The following is a 12614-nucleotide window of genomic DNA, read 5'->3' as shown; positions in this document are numbered from 1 at the left end:
TTTTATATTTCCGGTGATTGCGCGGTGTGAGGGGTTTATATTTCCGGTGATTGCGCGGTGTGAGGGGGTTTATATTTCCGGTGATTGCGCGGTGTGTGAGGGGTTTATATTTCCGGTGATTGCGCGGTGTGAGGGGTTTATATTTCCGGTGATTGCGCGGTGGGAGGGGTTTTATATTTCCGGTGATTGCGCGGTGTGAGGGGTTTATATTTCCGGTGATTGCGCGGTGTGAGGGGTTTATATTTCCGGTAATTATGCGGTGTGAGGGGTTTATATAACCGGTGATTGCGCGGTGTGAGGGGTTTATATTTCAGGTGATTGCGCGGTGTGAGGGGTTTATATTTCAGGTGATTGCGCGGTGTGAGGGGTTTATATTTCCGGTGATTGCGCGGTGTGGGGGGTTTTATATTTCCGGTGATTGCGCGGTGTGAGGGGGTTTATATTTCCGGTAATTGCGCGGTGTGAGGGGGTTTTATATAACCGGTCGGCATCGCGCAGTTTCTTCGGAGGACAGAGGAAGCCGCGATCTCTAACTGATCAGACGCCGCCATCGCTATTAATCACGAGGGGTTAAGCGGCCAGGATTGCGCGGTCTCTGATCTTGGCGGTTGCCGGCGGCTGTCAGTAGCCGTGTACGGTGCAGGCTCCGCTCCTTCTAGTGTGACGGCGCACGTACAGCATAATACTATAGATCTGATGTCACCAAGGGGTTAATCCCTCCTGTATTTTATATTTACACCACTTAAAATAAATAATAATAATTACCAACACTGTGCCAGACAAAAACGCACCAAAACCGGACAGAAATGACCTCATGTAACCTTACTACTGCATCATGGGAAATCTCCTGACTGATAACAGAGAGAACACTAAACAACAGCGGTGACCGGAAGTCACGTACACCCGACCAGCGCTGCTCCCTACATCATACACGGCAACAGCTGAAGGACCAGTAATGACGTCACCACCATGTGACCGGGAGAAGAGAGGCGGAGCTTATAACTGGAGAGGAGGCATAGCCCCACCCCTCATGTGACGTAATTATGAACGCTTCTCAACATAGCACAGGAGACAGGACCACTCACAGAGCTCCGCCCCCCACATGTCACGTGATCAGCTTCATAGGTCTTTCCTCCACCACTTTTCTCAAATGATAAGCTCCACCCGTCCCAGTCACGTGGTGGTGATGTCATCACAGGTCCTTTTACCACAACACATTATATTTTGCACTGTTATGACCGATCACTCCTTCATCGATCATATGATGCTCAGGACCCCTCATGTCACTTGATCATCACACAGGTCCTTCATACATCGCTCAAACGTCTAAGCTCCCCGCCCCTGATGCCGCGGTCACGTGACCTTGATATCCCAGGTCCTTCCACCTCCGCCTCTCTCCGCTAATAGGCTCCGCCTTTTCCTGTCACTTGGTGGTGACGTCATCACAGGTCCTTCCGCTGTTACGTGATGAGGTAAAGAGCAGCGCTGGTCGGGTGTTCTCTCTGTTGTCAATTATTGAGTGACCCCGCCCACTGGACTCCTAGCCCGATTTAACCCCTCCAGTGCCGGCCTCTTTGGGGTAAGTGGTTATTTCTGGTCTTTGTAGTGGTCGGATGGTTTGTGGGACGAGTCGTGTTTTGTAATGACATAATATTCGGGACTTACAACTTATTCACTGACTTTTATACGTTTCTTGTTAATGTCGTTCACCGTGCGGTTTAAGGGAATGTTCACACGCAGCGAATACGACCCACAACACGCAAGGAAATCACCCGAATATTCACCCCAAATGGTGGACGTATAATCCCCCCGAATATCTACTCCAGAAATACAACAAGGCCGATCCCCACCTCTCCCAGCGTTACCATAGCAACACGTCCCTGCTCTTCCGGCTGTGTCCAGGTGACCCCTATAATGACATGTGACCTCTCCGGCCTGTGATTGGCTGCAGGGGTCACATGACGCCTTCTTTTTTATATATGTGTAACCTGCAGCGTTGCTGTGAACACGCGGTGGAGCCGCAGAGGATTCTGGGAACAATGGCGGTTGTTGCGGAACTTGACTTTCCATTGCACTTAATGGGGAAATTCTGCAACAAATGCGCAGCGAATCCGCGGTATAAATGCGATATCCTGCGTGTCTATAATCCGCACCGCAGGTTAACCCCTTAATCACCAGGACGGGTTTAGTTGTTCCCTCAGATCTATTTCTTGTTTATTTTTCTGCCGGTCCCGCGGTGCGAGGATTACATTCTGCCGGACGATACCAAATTTCTATCGTTTTTTTCATGATGTGCGATATTTACATAGAAATAACTTTTTGTTAGAAAACAATGTTATTTAGTGTCGCCATATTCTCATAGTGGCCAACAGTCCTGAATTTGCCGGGACTGTCCCAAATTTACAGAGACAGTCCCGGCAAATAACTGTCCCGGCCATTTTCAATTGTATTTGCATCCTCAGGACGCAGGTACTACTGAATACTGTGGCGGAGCAGGAAACTCTCCGCTCCCTGCTCTGCCATTCACTCCTCCGGGAGCGGAATACCCGGCCAGAGCGTCGGCAACCCTCTGACTGGGGATTCTACACTTAGCCTGGGCTCAGTCACTGACACATTAACGTTACTGAAGTGTTTAGACAGTGAATAGACATTCCTTCCAGCCAGGACGCCATGTCTATTCACAATCCCGACACTTCAGTAACGTTTCTGTGGTACTTACAGCAGAGCAAAGTGTAATCTCGCGAGATCTCGCTGTTAATGACCGGTTACAGGGAGATTACGCTTTGCTCTGCTGTAAACGTTAATGAAGTGTCGGGATTGTGAATAGACATCGCGTCCTGGCTGGAAGGAATGTCTATTCACTGTCTAAACACTTCAGTAACGTTAATGTGTCAGTATAAGACAGCAGATCGTGAACAACGCAGTGTCACTATGCTCTGACTAAATGAATGGGGAGAAGTGCATGACGCTGATTGGTCAGTGATTGGTCAGCGTCATACACTCCTCTGTACAACGCCCACTTGGTCTAAAGTAAAAACACGCCCACTTGGGCATTAAGAAACTCATTAGCATAAATGTAAAATCGCTCCTAACGTGGTAAATATGATCGTTTTTCTAAATATAAAGCATTAGTCACCGACATTACAGCGCCGATCTCCTGATGTAGGAAATGGGGCACTTCTGCCAATTAACCCTAAGCCCAGAAAATGTCAAAAAGGCATCTAGCAAGCGGACACCGTGACCAAAAGACTCATGAGGGCTGCGCAGGAAAAGGACCTTCTCGTCAGCGTACAGGCCCACCACAGCAGACCCTCCCTCCCACTGCACACCAGTTACCATAGGGGTGGATCTCAATCTAATAGCTATAGCTTCAATGGCAATAGCAAATAAAACCGGTGAGAGGGGACATCCCTGCCGCGTACCCCGTGCCAGAGGAGAAGAATCCGAGGGGATGCCATTGACCACCACAATAGCCATAAGGGATTTATAGAGAAGTTGGATCCATGAGATAAATGTATGACCAAAGCTGTGAAGGCCGGCCAGAAGGAAGGAGCACTCAACAGAGTCGAACGCCTTCATAGTATCTAATGAAGCGACAGCCCAAGGCAAATGACGCATTCTACCCATCTGCATAAGTGTCTGTACACGTGTAATGTTTATAGATGTAGATTTACCGCGCATGAATTCAGTTTGGTCAGGGTGAATAATTGTTAGAACAACTTGATTCAGTCGCTTTGCCAGGATCTTAGGTAGGATTTTATAGTCCACGTTAACTAGGGAAATTGGTCTATAAGAACCTCAATCAACAGGGTCTTTATCCGGCTTCAGTAGCACAATGATAGAAGCATCATCAAATGTAGAGGGAAGTGAGTGGCTGAGTAAAGCCTGGTTAAGAGTATCTAACAACATGGGGCCCATATGTTCCCGATACCTCCTATAACCTTCAATAGGGAGCCCATCAGGACCTGGGGATTTATGGAGAGACATTTCCCGAATAGCCTCTTGAAGTTCCGCCATCATCATAGGGGAGTCAAGCAATGTAACCTGCGATGAAGAGAGAGTAGGAAAAGTCAGATCCCTCAGATAAACTACAACGTCTGCGATGGTATGATTAGAGGTGGAACTATATAAAATGGTATAGTCCTTTCTAAATCTGGTAGCAATGGCATCCCCCTCTGTTAATAGACCACCCTCATTATCCTGAATTGGAGGAGTTATTGTGTCTAATTAAGTGGGCCAATAACTGACTGGATTGATTCTCCATCTCAAAATAATATTGACGTGTAATAAAACAATTTGCGCTTAGTCTTAAGGTGAAGCACATGTTTATATAAACGAGTGAAATGTAACCAACCTGACCAGTATCGCACTGTGGTCCGAAATCCCCCTGGGAGAGAGTGATATGGAGGACACATAAAGCAGGAGAACCAAAAACATAATCAATCCTGGAGAGAGCCTGTCTCCCAGGAGAATGACAAGTGTATTCCAGAACCTGTGGGTGACAATGTCTTCATAGATCAATCCTGGAGAGAGCCTGTCTCCCAGGAGAATGACAAGTGTATTCCAGAACCTGTGGGTGACAATGTCTTCATAGATCAATCCTGGAGAGAGCCTGTCTCCCAGGAGAATGACAAGTGTATTCCAGAACCTGTGGGTGACAATGTCTTCATAGATCAATCCTGGAGAGAGTCTGTCTCCCAGGAGAATGACAAGTGTATTCCAGAACCTGTGGGTGACAATGTCTTCATAGATCAATCCTGGAGAGAGCCTGTCTCCCAGGAGAATGACAAGTGTATTCCAGAACCTGTGGGTGACAATGTCTTCATAGACCAATCCTGGAGAGAGCCTGTCTCCCAGGAGAATGACAAGTGTATTCCAGAACCTGTGGGTGACAATGTCTTCATAGATCAATCCTGGAGAGAGCCTGTCTCCCAGGAGAATGACAAGTGTATTCCAGAACCTGTGGGTGACAATGTCTTCATAGACCAATCCTGGAGAGAGCCTGTCTCCCAGGAGAATGACAAGTGTATTCCAGAACCTGTGGGTGACAATGTCTTCATAGATCAATCCTGGAGAGAGCCTGTCTCCCAGGAGAATGACAAGTGTATTCCAGAACCTGTGGGTGACAATGTCTTCATAGATCAATCCTGGAGAGAGCCTGTCTCCCAGGAGAATGACAAGTGTATTCCAGAACCTGTGGGTGACAATGTCTTCATAGATCAATCCTGGAGAGAGCCTGTCTCCCAGGAGAATGACAAGTGTATTCCAGAACCTGTGGGTGACAATGTCTTCATAGATCAATCCTGGAGAGAGCCTATCTCCCAGGAGAATGACAAGTGTATTCCAGAACCTGTGGGTGACAATGTCTTCATAGATCAATCCTGGAGAGAGCCTGTCTCCCAGGAGAATGACAAGTGTATTCCAGAACCTGTGGGTGACAGTGTCTTCATAGATCAATCCTGGAGAGAGTCTGTCTCCCAGGAGAATGACAAGTGTATTCCAGAACCTGTGGGTGACAATGTCTTCATAGATCAATCCTGGAGAGAGCCTGTCTCCCAGGAGAATGACAAGTGTATTCCAGAACCTGTGGGTGACAATGTCTTCATAGATCAATCCTGGAGAGAGCCTGTCTCCCAGGAGAATGACAAGTGTATTCCAGAACCTGTGGGTGACAATGTCTTCATAGACCAATCCTGGAGAGAGCCTGTCTCCCAGGAGAATGACAAGTGTATTCCAGAACCTGTGGGTGACAATGTCTTCATAGATCAATCCTGGAGAGAGCCTGTCTCCCGGGAGAATGACAAGTGTATTCCAGAACCTGTGGGTGACAATGTCTTCATAGATCAATCCTGGAGAGAGCCTGTCTCCCGGGAGAATGACAAGTGTATTCCAGAACCTGTGGGTGACAATGTCTTCATAGATCAATCCTGGAGAGAGCCTGTCTCCCAGGAGAATGACAAGTGTATTCCAGAACCTGTGGGTGACAATGTCTTCATAGATCAATCCTGGAGAGAGCCTGTCTCCCGGGAGAATGACAAGTGTATTCCAGAACCTGTGGGTGACAATGTCTTCATAGATCAATCCTGGAGAGAGCCTGTCTCCCAGGAGAATGACAAGTGTATTCCAGAACCTGTGGGTGACAATGTCTTCATAGATCAATCCTGGAGAGAGCCTGTCTCCCAGGAGAATGACAAGTGTATTCCAGAACCTGTGGGTGACAATGTCTTCATAGATCAATCCTGGAGAGAGCCTGTCTCCCAGGAGAATGACAAGTGTATTCCAAAACCTGTGGGTGACAATGTCTTCATAGATCAATCCTGGAGAGAGCCTGTCTCCCAGGAGAATGACAAGTGTATTCCAGAACCTGTGGGTGACAATGTCTTCATAGATCAATCCTGGAGAGAGCCTGTCTCCCAGGAGAATGACAAGTGTATTCCAGAACCTGTGGGTGACAATGTCTTCATAGATCAATCCTGGAGAGAGCCTGTCTCCCAGGAGAATGACAAGTGTATTCCAGAACCTGTGGGTGACAATGTCTTCATAGATCAATCCTGGAGAGAGCCTGTCTCCCAGGAGAATGACAAGTGTATTCCAGAACCTGTGGGTGACAATGTCTTCATAGATCAATCCTGGAGAGAGCCTGTCTCCCAGGAGAATGACAAGTGTATTCCAGAACCTGTGGGTGACAATGTCTTCATAGATCAATCCTGGAGAGAGTCTGTCTCCCAGGAGAATGACAAGTGTATTCCAGAACCTGTGGGTGACAATGTCTTCATAGATCAATCCTGGAGAGAGCCTGTCTCCCAAGAGAATGACAAGTGTATTCCAGAACCTGTGGGTGACAATGTCTTCATAGATCAATCCTGGAGAGAGTCTGTCTCCCAGGAGAATGACAAGTGTATTCCAGAACCTGTGGGTGACCATGTCTTCATAGATCAATCCTGGAGAGAGCCTGTCTCCCAGGAGAATGACAAGTGTATTCCAGAACCTGTGGGTGACAATGTCTTCATAGATCAATCCTGGAGAGAGCCTGTCTCCCAGGAGAATGACAAGTGTATTCCAGAACCTGTGGGTGACAATGTCTTCATAGATCAATCCTGGAGAGAGCCTGTCTCCCAGGAGAATAACAAGTGTATTCCAGAACCTGTGGGTGACAATGTCTTCATAGATCAATCCTGGAGAGAGTCTGTCTCCCAGGAGAATGACAAGTGTATTCCAGAACCTGTGGGTGACAATGTCTTCATAGATCAATCCTGGAGAGAGCCTGTCTCCCAGGAGAATGACAAGTGTATTCCAGAACCTGTGGGTGACAATGTCTTCATAGATCAATCCAGCCCAAACCTTCTATCAGCTGACACAAAGGAGTAGTGGGTGTTAAATTATGGGCGGGATCTTGTGAGAAACGGTCTATAGCCGGAGACATTACCTAATTTGATGTGCAAAAGCAATAGCTGCCTGAAGGACGGAGGTGTTAGCCTGTGGTGGATTATATATACACAGAATAACATATGGCTTAGTGTCTATTTCAGCATAAACAAAAACGAAACCTCCAGCTGGGTCTCTTCGCGTCTGTATTGGATTCCATCGTACAGTGCGATGTATCAGCAGGGAAACCCCTCTAGAATAAAAAGTGTGAAAGGAGTGGCACGCCCATTGTATCCAAGGTTTCTTAAGAGAACTAGATCTTTCACTAATGAGGTGAGTCTCCTGTAAACAGATTAGGTGGGGACGGGATCGCCTAATATGAGGGAACCCCGAGGCCCGTCGTCAGTCATCAATACTTTAGAGAGGATCAATTGCCAGTCCTGGGCAGTACAGCAGCATACAATGGATGAGCAGAAAAAGGTATGGACAGAGTTATCAGAGTCAGTGGCATAGACATACACATGAACAACAATCAAACATAACAAAGTAACCGAGGAAAATAACCCAGAAATGTCCCCACCAAGAACCATAGGTAGGGCAGACATTTGGGGTAGAAAAGGTAGAATGGGGAATACTTGACTACGTCTTGGTCAGGCATCCATCCTGGCATCAGTAAACATATAAGAAAAATGTTCTGGGTCTTTTTGTTTGTTTTTTACCAGTGAATCAGATGAGAACAATATATAGAAAGGAGAGAGATCCCCCTCTGGATCAACTGACCTGAATAGCCAATGGTAGATATAGCGACATAAGGTACGGTACAACATCATAAAATATACAACATATCACCCAGTAACGTTCATCATGTGAAGAATGTCAGGCTGATCAACGGAGCATTCTCGAAGGGCCCACAGGTGAATGCTGAAGAGTCACTCAAGCCACCGGAGGATGCATCTGGAGCCACTCTCTCGCCGGGCTATGCAAGAAGACCACTTTGTCATCATAGGCAATTCGGAGACGAGCAGGGTATGCCATTGAGTATGGAATGTTTCACTCCTTAAACTTTCTTTTGAGCTCCATAAAGGTGGCGCGCTGCTTCTGGAGGTCTGCAGAAAAGTCAGGGAATATGGAAATAGTGGAATTGTTGAATTTTAATGGAGCTTTCAACCTGGACTGACGCAAAGACGTGTCTCGATCTCTGTAATTTAGAATCCCAACCAGGAATTGCCGAGGGGCTGCACCTTGAGGCGGCGGCTTAGCCGGAACACGATGTGCCCTCTCAACCACAAAGCAAGGGGAAAAGGCTGACGCCTCTAAGTTACTCTTGAGCCATTGTTCAATAAACGGTTCAGGAGTTTTGCCCTCAGATTTTTCCGGTAAGCCAATTATACGTAAATTATTACGACGCAGTCTATTTTCAAGGTCATCAGTTTTGGATTGACAAGCATCCGCCTTCCGTGTAGTAGCAGCCAGGGTAGTAGCAAGAGGACCAATCCTGTCCTCTACTTGAGAAAGTCGCCCCTCCATCTCTCTCATACAGCCTTTCAGGTTCTGCATGTTGTGACGGAGCAAACTGACATCAAGGTTTATCTCATCAATCTGGCCTGTTAAAGAAGTTTTGCAAGCATCAATGGCCGATAGAAGTTGCAATGAAACCTGACGTAACGTAGGTTTAGGCTCAGTGTCGGAATCCATGCCGCCACTCGGTCGGGCATCGTCCTCTTTATTTTTGAGGTGAGTAGATCTCGTTTTACGTGGAGAGGAATTATCTTCGTCCTGATCAGTACGAGCAAAATCTTTTAGCTTATCCACTGCAGACTGAGGTTTAGATTTACGCATGGTGCACAGTATAGCTGAAATAGGTAGGTCGCACCCCACCAATAGTGTAGCAGGAAAAGTAAGGCAGCAGATACAGTCTCCTTTTAACAGAGTATGGCACACTGGTAGGAAGTTATATATGGTAAGTAAGCTCTATAGACAAAGAACCGGGTAGGCAGGCAGTCCCAGAAAGTATAGTGAGCAGGTGAGCCAAATCAGTGACATAGATGTATAACATGCATATATGCAAAATGGCTCCGTTAGGCCGCAACTCACCACCCAGATACTGGTAACAATGGAATCTCAGGGTCTCCCCTGAGAGAAATCAAAACTGTCGTCCCCAACTGAGCCTGAGTTCTGTACCTTCACCGGCTGTCAGGGGAGACAGATAAAGAATGTTTCACCATGCGTGCCTTGCAGACACAGACAGGCCGTCATTAACCACCAGCCGCCACGAGGAACAGAAGCCCATGCAACCAGGACCACGGAGTCTGACAGAGAGGACCAAAAGACACCTGGGAGAAGCAAGAGATGTCGGGCATAAACAGTGTACCTCCGATGCAAGTGGATGCAAGTCCTTCGTTGTCTCCTAGGCTGGGTTAATATCAAGTGGAAGTGCGTCGAGTGCAGGCTGCAGCAGAACACCAGGCCGTCGTGCACTGTTTCCGTCCGCAGGGCCGACGAAGTCACCGAAGAATGTCCCCGGGTAGCCTGCGAGGGGGAGAGGTATGCCCAGAGTTTGTCTGGTCCCAGTAAAAAGATTTACCAGCCAGGATGACAGGATAATCAGCAGGAGAGGTTACGGTCCCCGGGAGCTCAGCTCAGATACGACTATCCATGCTGCTTGCTGGCCACGCCCCAAAAATAATAATAATATTTAATAATATAATATATTATTACCCCTTTAAGGACACAGTATTTTATCCTCTAATTTTGCCCACACAGTGTTTTGCGCCCTAAGTGCTATACACAGTATATTTCCCCCTGTAGTGCCCTTACACAGAATAATGTCCGCTTAGTGGCCTCCACACAGTATAATGCCCCCCTCCCCTGGCTGGCACACACACAGCCCCCCTTGTAGATAGTGCCCCCTGTAGACTGTGCCATACAGCCTCCCTGTAGACTGTGCCATAATCGCCCACCCCTCCTTGTAGACAGTGTCATACAGCCCACCACCTCCCCCTTGTAGACAGTGCTGTTCATTCCCCCACCTCCCCCTTGTAGATCGTGGCATACAACGCCCCCCACCTCCCCCATGTAGACAGCGCCATACAGAGCCGCAACTCCCCCTTGTAGATCATGCCATATAGCCCCCCACCTCCCCCATGTAGACAGTGCCATACAGCCCCTCACCTCCCCCTTGTAGACAGTGCCATACAGCCCACCCACCTCCCCATGTAGACAGTGCCCCAAACACAAAAAAATTGTAATCCTCTAGGCCCCGTTCCCAAGACGAACTGAGCTGCTCCGCGACGGGATCCTTGCGTAGGCCGGCGTGATCCTGTAGCCTAGTGCAGAGTTTCCCAACCTTTTCGGACTCGAGGCACCACTGGAAAAATAAAATTTCCTCAGGGCACCCCTACCAAAAATTGTTTCGAGAAAGACAGAAAACAGCTAAAAACAAGCACTACACTTAGAATATGTTCACACAGCGTTTTTTGTAAGGTAGAAAATATCTTCCTCAAAATTCCTTCAGGAATTTTAAGGCAGATTTTGAATTGACAGCGTTGTTTGACTTTTTTTTTTGCGTGATTCTTTAAGCCGTTGAAGCTAACGGAAAAGACGTAGGCAAAAAAAGCTCCAAACGAACGCCACAGGTATTTTCTGCCTCCTATTAACTTTAATTGGAGGTCAGCGGTGAAAACCACTTGAAGACCAACAGCCCCCCACTCACAGTAAAATGACCATTAGCCCCCCACTCACAGTAAAATGACAATCAGCCCACCACTCACAGATTCTCCTGTAGATAGTGCCACACAGCCCCATTGTAGATAGTGCCACAGAGCCCCCTTGTAGATGATAGAAACCCCCCCCCCCCTTCCTGTACATAGCGCTACTGTAGCTCCCTGAAAGAGCGGAATCCCCCTGTGGCCGAAGATTCAGCTCCTGGACGGAGCGCTTGATGACTGTCTATTTATGGACAGTGACGTCATGGGCCTCTACTGAAGTGGAATCCCCGGTCACCGCATCAGCAACGCTGTGGACGGGGATTCCGCTTCAGGAGTTGTCACTGTCCATATATGGACAGAGACATCAAGCGCTCAATCCAGGAGCGGAATCCCCAGCCACACAGTGGCGCTAGCAGATAGCAGAGCTGGGAGATACCTTCCTGCTTTGCTATAGTATTCAATAGTACCTGTGTACTAATGACGCAGACACTATTGAATGTGGCGTTGCTACAGCCGTAGCAGCTGCTAGCGGTGCCGCCGGCCATGGGGGGCCCATCCCGACTGGCAGCATGGGCGTCCCCATGCCCGATGTAGCCGCTATGGCTGCTACGGGCGGAAAGGCGGATGCTGAGTCGCCGGGCCCGGGCGCTTCTGAAACTAGCAGGGGAAAGGTAGCCAGCGCAGCGCCCCCTTCCACCTGCTGGAGTGATGCACCCAGTGCAATGGCACACCGTTCTGGCCGTCCCTTTGAGGCACTATGTACAAGGGGGGTGTGGTGCTATCTACAAGGGGATGTGTGTGGCATTATCCACAAGGTGATGTGTGTGGCTCTCTCTACAAGGGGGCTGTATGTGGCGCAATCTACTGGAGGGCTGTATGTGGCGCAATCTACTGGAGGGCTGTGTGTGGCGCAATCTACAGGAGGGCTGTGTGTGGCGCAATCTAAAAGGGGGTATGGTGCTTTCTACAAGGGGGGTTGTGTGTGGCGCTATCCACAGTAGGACTGTTTGTGGCGCGATCTACAGGGGGCTGTGTGTGGCGCTATCTGCAGGGGGCAGTGTGGAGCGCCATCTACACGGGGGCTGTGTGTGGCGCTATCTACAAGTAGGCTGTGTGTGGCCCTATCTACAGGGGGGCTGTGTGTGGCCCTATCTACAGGGGGGCTGTGTGTGGCCCTATCTACAGGGGGGCTGTGTGTGGCCCTATCTACAGGGGGGCTGTGTGGAGCACCATCTAAAAGAAGCACACCATCTACAGTGTGACACTATCTGCGCTGGTATTTACGCTGCCAGTAGTGGTCAGCACATATCACCTCGCCCTAGTGATAAAGTGAGACATCACCTGCCTGTAAAAACCAGATAACCAGAGAGATACCGGCCACCATAGTGGTTGTCAGCCAAACTAGTGCAGACGTTTTTGTTTGTTTATTTGGATGCAGAAATTCTGGGAAGAAAACCACGCCCCATTAGCCACACCCATGAGATAAACCACGTCCCATAAGACACCCACCGAAGAACACACGCTAATTGTCCTTGAAATTTT

At 48.4% G+C, this 12614-nt stretch overlaps 1 long non-coding RNA gene across 2 annotated transcripts in view; it reads left to right on the top strand.

The window, feature by feature from the left end:
* Window positions 1-1437: 1437 nt before the first annotated feature.
* LOC142726870 (uncharacterized) overlaps window positions 1438-12614 on the top strand; it is a 153423-nt gene continuing 142246 nt past the window's right edge. For both annotated transcript variants that reach the window (XR_012877105.1, XR_012877106.1), the window contains exon 1: window positions 1438-1579. This is a non-coding gene — a long non-coding RNA (uncharacterized LOC142726870). The remainder of the gene's footprint in view (window positions 1580-12614) is intronic.

The sequence above is a fragment of the Rhinoderma darwinii genome, unplaced genomic scaffold (assembly GCF_050947455.1).
Source record: "Rhinoderma darwinii isolate aRhiDar2 unplaced genomic scaffold, aRhiDar2.hap1 Scaffold_639, whole genome shotgun sequence".
Lineage (NCBI taxonomy): Eukaryota > Metazoa > Chordata > Amphibia > Anura > Rhinodermatidae > Rhinoderma > Rhinoderma darwinii.
The sequence above is the reverse complement of the archived record's forward strand: the minus strand, read 5'-3'. Positions and strand labels throughout refer to the sequence as shown.